The sequence below is a fragment of the Pteropus medius genome, unplaced genomic scaffold, assembly GCF_902729225.1.
Source record: "Pteropus medius unplaced genomic scaffold, Ma_sr-lr_union100, whole genome shotgun sequence".
Taxonomy (NCBI): domain Eukaryota; kingdom Metazoa; phylum Chordata; class Mammalia; order Chiroptera; family Pteropodidae; genus Pteropus; species Pteropus medius.
Window position 1 is genome coordinate 11,220,783 of NW_024350325.1, and position 10,382 is coordinate 11,231,164.

Below are 10,382 nucleotides of genomic sequence, written 5' to 3' on the forward strand. Positions count from 1 at the left end.
TCTACTTTAAACTGATGCTTGCTATGGTCAAACACATTCTAAAATCACTATAATTTTTACTCACCTCCTCCATGTTTATGTTTTTGTCACTATTTTTTTTTACTTATTTTGTATGTATTTGTGTGTATCTCTTAATTTGTTGTAATTACTTCTGATCTTTTTACTTTTGTTCTTAAACCTTTGTACTAGCTTTATAGTGGTTCATCCAACTGCTTTTACTAAGTGTGTGTCTTTGTCATTGAGAATTTTTTCATTCTTATATTTTTTTATTCATATTTTTGATCTTTTCTTTTCTACTTAAAGAAGTCCCTTTAACATTTCTTGTAATAATAATTTAGTGGTAATCAACTCCTTTAGGTTTTTCTTATCTGGGAATCTCTTTATATCTTCTTTGATTCAAAATGGTAGCCTTGCTGGGTAGACCAGTCTTGATTATAAGTCCTTGCTTTTCATCACTTTGGATATTTCCTGCCACTACCTTCTGTCCTGCAAAGTTCCTGTTGAAAAGTCAACTGATAGTCTTATGGGAGCTCCCTTGTATGTAACTAACTGCATTTCTCTTGATGGTTTTGATTCTCTCTTTGTTATTAACCTTTGGCATTTTAATAAAGATATATCTTGATGTGGGCCTCTTTGGGTTCGTCTTGTTTGGGACTCTGCACTTTTTAGATTGTGTGTCTATTTCTTTTGCCAAGTTAGAAAAGTTTGTAGGCATTATTTATTCAAATAGGTTTTCAATCCCTTTCTCTCTTCTCTTTCTGGGATCCCTATGATATGAATGTTGGTATACTTGATGTTCCAGAAGACTCTTAAAATATCTTCATTAAATTTTATTTTCTGTTCTGATTGGGTATTTTTTTGCTGCCTTATCTTCCAGATCACTGGTACAATCCTCTGCTTCATCTATTCTGATACTGATTCCTTCTAATGTAGTCTTCATTTCTGTTATTGTCTTCTTAATTTCTCATTGGTTCCTTTAAATGTTTTTTATCTCCTATTTTATGTTTCCTATGTCTTTGTTGAAGTTCTCACTAAGTTCATCTATTTTTTTCTTAAGTTTATTGAGCATCCTTATAACCAGTGTTTTGAACTGTGTATCCAGTTGATAGCTTGTTTTCATTTCATTGAGTTCTTCTTCTGGAATTTTGTCCTGTTCTTTCATTTGAGACAGGTTTCTTTCTTTCCTCTTTTTGGCTGCCTCCCTGTGTTTGTCTCTATGTATTAGGTAGGTCTGTTATGTCTCCCAGCCTTGACAGAGTGGCATTATGCAGAAGGTGTCCCGTGAGGCCCAGTGGCACAGTCTTCTTGGTCACCTGAGCTAGATACTCCAGGGATGTCCCCTGTGTGTGTTGTGTGTGCCCTTCTGTTATAATTGGCCCTCAACTGCTGCTGGCAAGTCAGTGTTTGGTGCTGATTCTCAGGCTGACTGGCTGTGACTACTTGCCATGGCTAGAGCAGATGAACTTTTGTGGAGGAGCTGACCTCCTGGAGCAAGAGGGATCACTTTAACAGGGCTCTGGTGGCATGTGAGGCCACCCTTTTGGTGTTTAGGTTGTATAGCTGGTGGGTGGGGCTCTGGTGTGGGCTGAAGCTTGCCACCAGGTGAGTTGAGTCTGGAACTTCTTGGGAGGGGCTCTAGTGCAGACCAAAGTCGGCCCCAGCCTTGAGCAGTTTGGTAGGAGCTACAAAGTGACCGGCAGTTGGTTGGTTTCAAGTTGATTGGGAGAGGCTATACTGTGAACTGAGACCATCTGCCACTTGTGCTGGTCTCGGGATTCTTTAATGGGCACTGCGATGGGAATTAAGGCCAACCACTACTTGTGCTAGACTTGTGGCCACTTAGTTGCAGCTACTTCCAAGTCATAACTGGCAACTGCTTATGCCAGACCCGGTGCCACTTAAGGGGAGTTACAGTGCAAGTTGAGAATGGTTTCCACTTGTGCTGAGCTACAGTGTATACCTTCTGCTACTTGTTTGTGATCTGAGATCCTTTGAGAAAGTCTGCAGTGCAAGCCTAGGGCAGACACCACTTGTGTGAGATCTGAGGTCCTTTGAGTGAGTCTGTAGCATGAATTGAGGCAGACTGCTTCTTTGGAGAACTGCTGGAAGAGCCTTGGGCTGGGTGAGCAAGTTGGGGTCACAGGGAATCACCAGGGCTGTGCAAATGATGTTGTACAGGTTAATGGAGAGCAGATTTGGTGCCCACCTGTGCTGGGCTGGCTGGCTGGGACTAGGGCTCAGCCAGCACTTACGTCACTGGAGAGAGTTGCCCTGCCCCCTGCTCTCCGGCCCTAAATTGTTAATTTAGTTCCTCCTCTTGTGTTCCTGGTGCTTTTATAGCTGCTGCCCCTGTGCTGGAGTTTAAAGAGAGTGAGTTTGTGAGTGAGTGAATCTGTGCATGGGCCCTTTAAGAGCAATGGCTCAGTCTCTAGCAGCCCTTTGTCTTTCTTAGACACAATCTCTTCTGTTTTTCACAGCCAGACATTGTGGGGACTCCTCAGGCTTGGGAGCTCAGTGTGAGGCTGGGATCCCTCGCTCTCAGAGGGAACATCCACAGCTGAGATATCCTTCCTGATTTTTAACTGCCATACATGGGTGTGGGACACACCTGTTCCTTGTCTCAGCCCCTCCTACCAGTTTTCAAATAGCTTCTTCTTTATATTCTTAGTTATAGGACTTCTGTTCAATTAGTCTCCAGGTGGTTCTCAACAATGGTTGTTCTATAATTTAGTTGTAATTTTGATATGATCATGAGAGGAGCTGTGTACAGTTTACCTACTCCACTGTCTTGAATGGATGACTTTAAATTTTATAATCTTGTCTGTGCCCCATTTTTTTTTCTTTCTGTAAGAGATTGATGTTGGTGCTATGAGACGGCAAAGGGGAGCACCATTTCCATGGATCAACCACTGCTTTAAATAGGAGACATGTCTGGGTACTCAACAGGACAGTTTCTAAAAGCAAGGTTTTCCTTCTGTCACTTTGCTTGCTAGAGTGTGATGACTGTCACATTCAGAGAAGGGAACTTGCTGGAGGAAGATATATTTATTTGTTTTCTAAAATCAGAAGTTTTCAATGGGTAGTACTATTTAGTAATTAATTATTACTGGTCATTAGAAGTCATCTCTGTCTCCTGGGAAATAACTGTGAGTGATAGTAATGCTATTTCCTTTTCCTCTTGTTACTTCTTTCTCCTCAGTCTTGGCCTTCTGGGAGCTGAAACAATTTGTTTTTATGTTTATCTGTTCTCAGTGATATAATATTCACATTTTAAGGGCTTATCATATTAGGGCTTCCTCAGGATGTTAAAACATCTGTTTCTAACTGTCAAGGAGGAGAGGAAAAAAACACTTATTTGACTTTTAATTTTAAACATAACAAAGTAAAATGCATGTTGTTGCGAGTACCATCTGGAATTTTCCTGATAAGTAGAATACAGGAATGTGAAAAGAGATGTAGAGTATAAGTTAGAGAAGTCACCCATCCCATGTGGTCTTAATTTATCACACTTTGAGGGTATACCAAATTTCCTTTTAGTTCAGCAAATATTAGTTCAAAACTTACTCTTTTTTGGATATTGTATCACAAACAGAATGTAAGAGGGAGTCTCTTGTTAAAAACTTATGAACCCGTTGTGTAGATAAACAGATAAGTGGCTCTGCCCAGGATTTCCACAACTTACTGCCATGAGAGAGTTTTCAGATTGTAATGCAGAAAGGAAGAAGTCAGGAGGGGACTGGTGGGCTCCTGAGTTTATTTTTTATTTTTATTATTATTTTTTTAGGCGAGGCAACCCTTGGTTGACCTCACAGATTGCAAGGGCCTTGTCAGTTTACAATCCCTTATTTTTTTTTAATGACTTTTTACACCTACAGCACCTGGTCTTCCTAGGTGGTCTCCCATCAAAGTACTAACTAGGTCTGACCCTAGTTAGCTTCTGAGATCAGATGGGATCTGGCTTGTTCAGGGTAGCATGGCCATAGACTGCTCCTGAGTTTAGAAGTGAGAGCTGAGCAGTCTTCAGGGTTCAGAGGGTTGATGTACACAAAGGGATTCCAAAAGTCTGCAGAGGATCCCCTTGGTTATTTAGGTGAGTACAGATCAGTGTAAGCAAATGAGGAAACTACCTGAGGCTAGAAAAAAACTATCCAAAAAGACTTGAGAGATCAACGCCCAGTGCTCACACAGTGTAGTAATAGTGTCTGTTCATACCAGCCAGACTAAAAAAAACCTCATAATACATTAGGTAGAGTACTCAGAAAAGTCATCTTCAGTAGTAGAATTGAGCACTGCTCTGGTCTTGTCTAACAAATCTTGAAAGCAAGAACTCAAAATATCAAATGTTTCCCAATGAACATAACTGTGTACCAGAACAAAATATAAGTATATTTATAGTAATACAAAAATATCCAGCAACACAAAATGTCCAGTATTCAATGAAAAATTCAGGCAAAAGAAGCAGTAAAACAGAAATAAAAACGAAGATAAAAATCTATCAGTCGAAATTGACACATTTAATTTAGAACTGATAAGGATGTTAAATTTGGCAGACAAGGACATTAAAGCAGTTATTTTAATTGTATTCTATATATTCAAAAAGGTAATCAGCAACATAGACAATATAAAGTACCCAAATCAAAGTTCTAGAGATGAAAACTACAATGCCTAAGATGAAAAATACACTGGATAGAATTTACAGTAGATTATATATGATAAAAGTAAAGATTTGAAACTTGAAGGCAAAACCCCAGAAACTATCCAAAATGAAATACAGACAAAATAGACCAAAGGGAAAAAAAGTATCAGTGAACCATGAAATAACTTCAAGCAGCCTATTTAGACTATATTCAGAATCCTTCAAGGTGGAAGGGAGTGGGAAAATATTTAAAAAAAAATTGCTCAATGTATTTTAAATTTGATGAAAATTATAAATTCAGAGATCCAAAAAGTTCAATAAACCCCAGAACAAGACACATGAAGAAAACTACATGAAGTCACTTCACAGTCAAATTGTTCAAAATCAATAAGAGTTCATCTAAAATGTAGCCACAGGAAAAGGACACATTACAAACAGAGGAGAAAGATAAAAATGGCAGCAGATTTCTTCTTGGAAATTATTCAGGGGAGGAGACAGTGAAGCATCATCTTTATTGAAAGGAAAAAAAATCTATCTACTTAGCATTCTATATTCCACAAAAATATCTTTTAAAAATGAAGGCAAAATAAAGACCTTTTCAGACACTAAAGAGCTGAAATAGCTCATTACCAACATAACCACATAACAAAAATTTTAAAAGGAATTCTTCAGGAAGAGGAAAAAATATCAGATGGAAATCTGGCTCTACACAGAGGAATGAAGGCACCAGAAATTAATAAGAACAAGTATGTAAGATTGTTTTCTTATTACTAAAATCTCTTTAAAAGATAATTTTCTGTTTAGACAAAAACAATAACAATGTAGTATAAAATTTATTATATACATAAAATCAAAATGCATGACAGCAAATTAAACCCAACATAAACAAAAGAAAGAAAATAATAAAGAATGAAAATCAATGAGTAGAAAAAAATAGAGATAAACAATGAAACCACATGCTGGTTCTTAGAGACAATTAATAAAATTGATAAACCTATAGTTAGGCTGATCAGGAAAAAAGATACAAATTACCAATATCGAGAATGAGAAATGTGACATCACTAGAGATTCTACAGATATTAAAAGTATAACAAAGGGTTACTATAAATAACTTTATATCAATAAATTTGACAAATTATTGAAATGTGAAAACTCCTTGGAAGGCAGAAGCTACCAAAACACTCACTTAAGAAGAAATAGACAAACCGAATAACCAAATATCTGTTAAAAATATTAAATTTATAGTTTAAAAATATTTCCATAAAAAAATTTTAGATTTAGATGATTTTGTTGGGGAATTCTTTCAAACATTTTAAAAAGCAATAATTCCAAATTTATACAAATGCTTCTAGAATATCGAAGCAAAAGAATTGCATACTAACTCATTCACTGGGACCAGCATTACCCAGATACCAAACCAGAAAAGTCATTACAAGAAAAGAAAGCTACAGACCAATATCACTCATAAATGTAGTTGCAAATATTTTAAATCAAATTTTAGCTAGTCTAATACAACAATGTATAAAAAAGACAATACATCATGACCAAGTGAGATTTATCCCAAGAATAAGATTTCGACACTCAAAAATTAGTCAATGTAATTTAACATGTTAACAAACTAAAAAGGAAAAACCATAATAGCATCTCAATAGATGTAAGAAAAAGCACTGGATACAATTCAACATTTATTCTTGAAAAAATTTTCAGTAAGTTAGGAAGATGGAACTTTTTCTACCTGATAAAAGGCATCTCTGAAAATCTATATTATACAAATTAAAATTATGCATGTTAACTTAAAGAAGATTGCAGATCTAAATGTAAAGCCTAAGACAATAAAACACCTAGAAGAAAACACAGGAGAAAACTTTTGCAATCAATCTCAGAATAAGGAGAAGAGCCGGAAGAATTGCTCAACTGAAAGGACTCTACCATCTTTAGAAAAGTAAAGGCTGGAGGCAGCAAGGGCAGGTCATATGTAAAATTGTTTCTACTGCATATCCATAGAGGCTCTTAGAAGCTCAATATCTCTTTTCTGTACTGTCCACTTAACACCCTTGAAAACTATAATACATCCCCATTGAGGCATGCCAGACAGTACAGCCATACCTTGTTTTATTGCACTTCGCAGATGTTATGTTCTCTTATAAATTGAAGGGAAGGATCTTTACCAGAAGAGATTGCAGCTTGCTTTCTTGTGATACTCTCAGTGGTCTTGAACCAAACTCGAAATATCTCCAAGGTATTCCTATATAGATGAAGTTTTAAGGGACCCAGTCATTGTCAGTGAGATTGTAGTAGAATGCAAAGTGCAGAGAATAGGACACACAGGAGGTGCTGTACCTGTACATTAGGGTGTACTCAAGCAGCACAGCAGTGCCACACTACTTGAGGTAAGGTAAAGTTTTACATTTGAATTACAATGCTCTGCTCATTAGAGGCAAGGCCAGATTCTGAACTTAGTCTACGTGGGGGAAGTGGAGTGTGTACATTTATGAATACCATGCTATGTTAGACACTTGAAAAGTGTTGTTCATTTCATTTATATAATGATGTTGTTAATAGGTATTATTCTCATGTCATAGCCTCACAGGAGTTATGTAACTTGCCCAAAGTCAGTAGCTGCTAAATAGCTGCCAGTGCTCAGATTTGTCAGATCACTATTTTTATTTTGTTTTGTTTTTCACTGTATCATCTGTCTCCCTAAGAGCAAAAAAGATTTTGGGAGGTCACAAAGAATAACGTGGATATCTCTCCAGGACTTAGAAGGTGTGAGCCCAGAAAAATTCTATCCTTTTATGAAAGGGCAGTTGTTAAATATTGTTGGCAAATCTCAAGTGTTCTAAATGTTTGAGGGTGAGGCCGTACATCTGCCTACATGCGGATACCTGAAACGTGTCCTCTATTAGTATTTCTTAGCAAAATGATGTGAGAGTGATTCATTTTCGGCCTTGAAACAAGAGAGATTTATGAATAAATATGATATTGCGATTCCAGTAGGACTGGGCAGCACAAGGTGAGGAAGAAGTGATAAACAATGACAGACCATGATGCTGCAGAAGAGCTTTTCGACTGTCAGGAAATTCATTTCTGGTCACAGTTCATTTATTGAGTAGATTTACAATGCCAAAGAAAGTCTGGCATTACTTCAAAGTTAATTCTGACATATTCGGAGAAGAAGCAGTCAATCAAGTCCCTGGGATTTTAAGCAGAGGGGCGAACTATTCCTATAGTGATAATAGGAGATTCCCAGAAAATTATACCTTTGACTAAATGTTTCACTATCCTAGAGCTTTCAAAGTGGTTGCACATTGACAAGTTGCTTCCATAGTACAAGATAATGTGTGAATAGATAAAAACTCTCTCCTTACTGGTTTTACTATATTGTAGTGTATATAGTGAAAGATTTTTTAAGGATGCTTACTATCTTTTAAAAACATTTCTTAAGATTTTCAAAAATACAATAAGGCAGAGATACTTATCCAGATTCTATGATTAGCAGCATTTGTATATTTGCTCCATGTAACCCTTTTTTTCCCCATTGATGAATATCTTCGTCTCTTCCTACTTGAAACTTTTTTTTTTCCAATGGAAAGTTATTTTAGAAACTTTAAGTCACAGGTAGCTAAGATAAACTTAATACTTTTATTAGTATTTAAAGCTTTGTTTAGTCTGGATCCAACCTCACTTTGTGGCCTTTTCTCTCAATATACCCCTATATGAATTTTATGTTATAGACAATTTAAATTACTTATTTAAAGCTTTGCTCAGTCTTGATCCAGTTTCTCTTTGTAGCTTTTTCTCCCAATATACCTCTATATGATTTTTATGTTATAAATAATTGAAATTAATTATAGTCCCTGAATACATTTTGGAAATCTTTGCCTTGCTTAGATTTCCTGTCTGGAATGCCTTCTTTCACTCTATTTCTGGCAAAGAAAGTCCTACCCACTGGGCAGACCCTTTGTTCATCTAAGAGCTAAATTACGTTTCCTAGCCTCCCTTGCAGTTAGTGTGGGTATAACTGATTCGCACCACTCTCAGGCTTTGCCTATAGAAACCTGCCACATTCGCTCTCCCCTTGTTCTCTTCCTCTGTCTGCAAACTGTATATAAGTATTAGAACAACTCTGCTATGCAAATTAAATATTGAAGATGGCAGAGCCTTCATCTGTCTTGTCCCTGAAAGAGTGAGTGGTGCAGAGCGTCTCCTCTATGATTTTGAACTTTTCATGTGGTAGAAAAAATTACTATTGGGTAAAGCCACTCACATTTTGAGATTCATCTGTTAGGTTAGCTAGTGTTACCTTAAGAAATATATCTGTCCTTCAAGCCCAACTCAAGTCCTCTCTTTTCTTTCATATTTTCCTTTATCACTCCGGACAAAAGTGATGCCTCCTTTCTTTTAATTATTATAGTATAGAGTTCTTCATTTTATTTTGATTTTATAGTACTTTTTCCAAACCACCTCAACTTCCTTCCCACCTGCCTCCTAAAACTGTACCTGCACCCACACCCATTCTATCTTTTCTTAAGTCTCAGTGGAAGAACCTCCTCATGCCTTAGACCAGTCCCTTCCCTCTGGAACCCATTTCCCTCTTGCTGCCTCAGGCATCTTATTCCATTGTCTGCCCTTTCTTCTGCCTGTGGTTTCAGATGCTCTATGAACTGGATCTGTAGCATTTACAACAGGCATTGTTAGTTCCTTCACGGAACTTTATTTCCCTTTGGCCTCAGTGGTTGCATCAGTTAGTACAAGCCATGTTAGGCTGGAGTAATTCAGTTATTGCTGATACCCACACCTCAGTGGTTCACAATAGCAATGATTTATTTCTCACTCATGCTCTATGTTTATTGTAGGTTGGCTGCAGATTCAGTCTGTCGTCTTCACTCTGGGACCCAGGCTGATGAAGAAAACTGTGGAAAATGGTCACTCTTGAGGCAGAGGGAAGAACAGAGATCATGGGAAGCACATACTGGCTCTTAAAGCTTCCACCTAAAGGTGACACAGGTCACTTCTGCTCAAATTTCATTGTCCAGAGCATGCAACGTGGCCCAATCTGATGTCCATGAGGCATGACAGGTATGACATGTAACCCTTCCCAGGGTGGGCAGAGAGACAACACAATCCACCACACACTGTCTCCTCTTGGTTATTCTCCTTTCTGGGCTCCTTGGAATTTTCCTCTCTCTCGAGTTCAGATTTGCACATTCGATACAGCCCACATATTCATGCTGCATGACTTGCTTAGGATTTTCTCATATTTAAATTTTTTTTCAATTAAGATTTCACCCCCAAATCCACATGAATCATTTCTCTTGAGGAATTAAAAGATCTGGCAGATCTGTGCCGGAACTCACCTGTGGTAGCTGCCAATGGAGCTGAGTTGTGGTTGCCCTTTTTAAATGGACTTGTACACCACAATTGGGCACATTCTCCTTTTGCCTTTACAATTTGTGTTCCTGCCAGCCCTGTTTGGTAGGCCTTTCTTAAATGTTATTTCTTGTATGGTTCCTTCCTTGGCCTCTATTCTACTCTGCACAGTCTCTTTGAAGGATCTCCTTTCCTTCAGCTTCAGTTTGATTGCTAATTCACCTCATCCTCTCTTCTTCACCACTTTTTGCATGGATAATTTTGTCAGCTTCCTAACTGCTCTCTCATCCTCTAGTCTTGCAGGAACTCTAATCTATCCCCAAATAATTAATGCCATGATCTATTATAAAGCCCACATCTGGTTGTGTAACCACCC

At 37.6% G+C, this 10,382-nt stretch overlaps 1 pseudogene; it reads right to left on the reverse strand.

Annotated features, from left to right (window-relative positions):
- Positions 1 to 3,866: 3,866 nt before the first annotated feature.
- On the reverse strand, positions 3,867 to 3,985 carry LOC120583950 (uncharacterized; annotated as a pseudogene).
- Between the last annotated feature and the right edge of the window lie 6,397 nt (positions 3,986 to 10,382).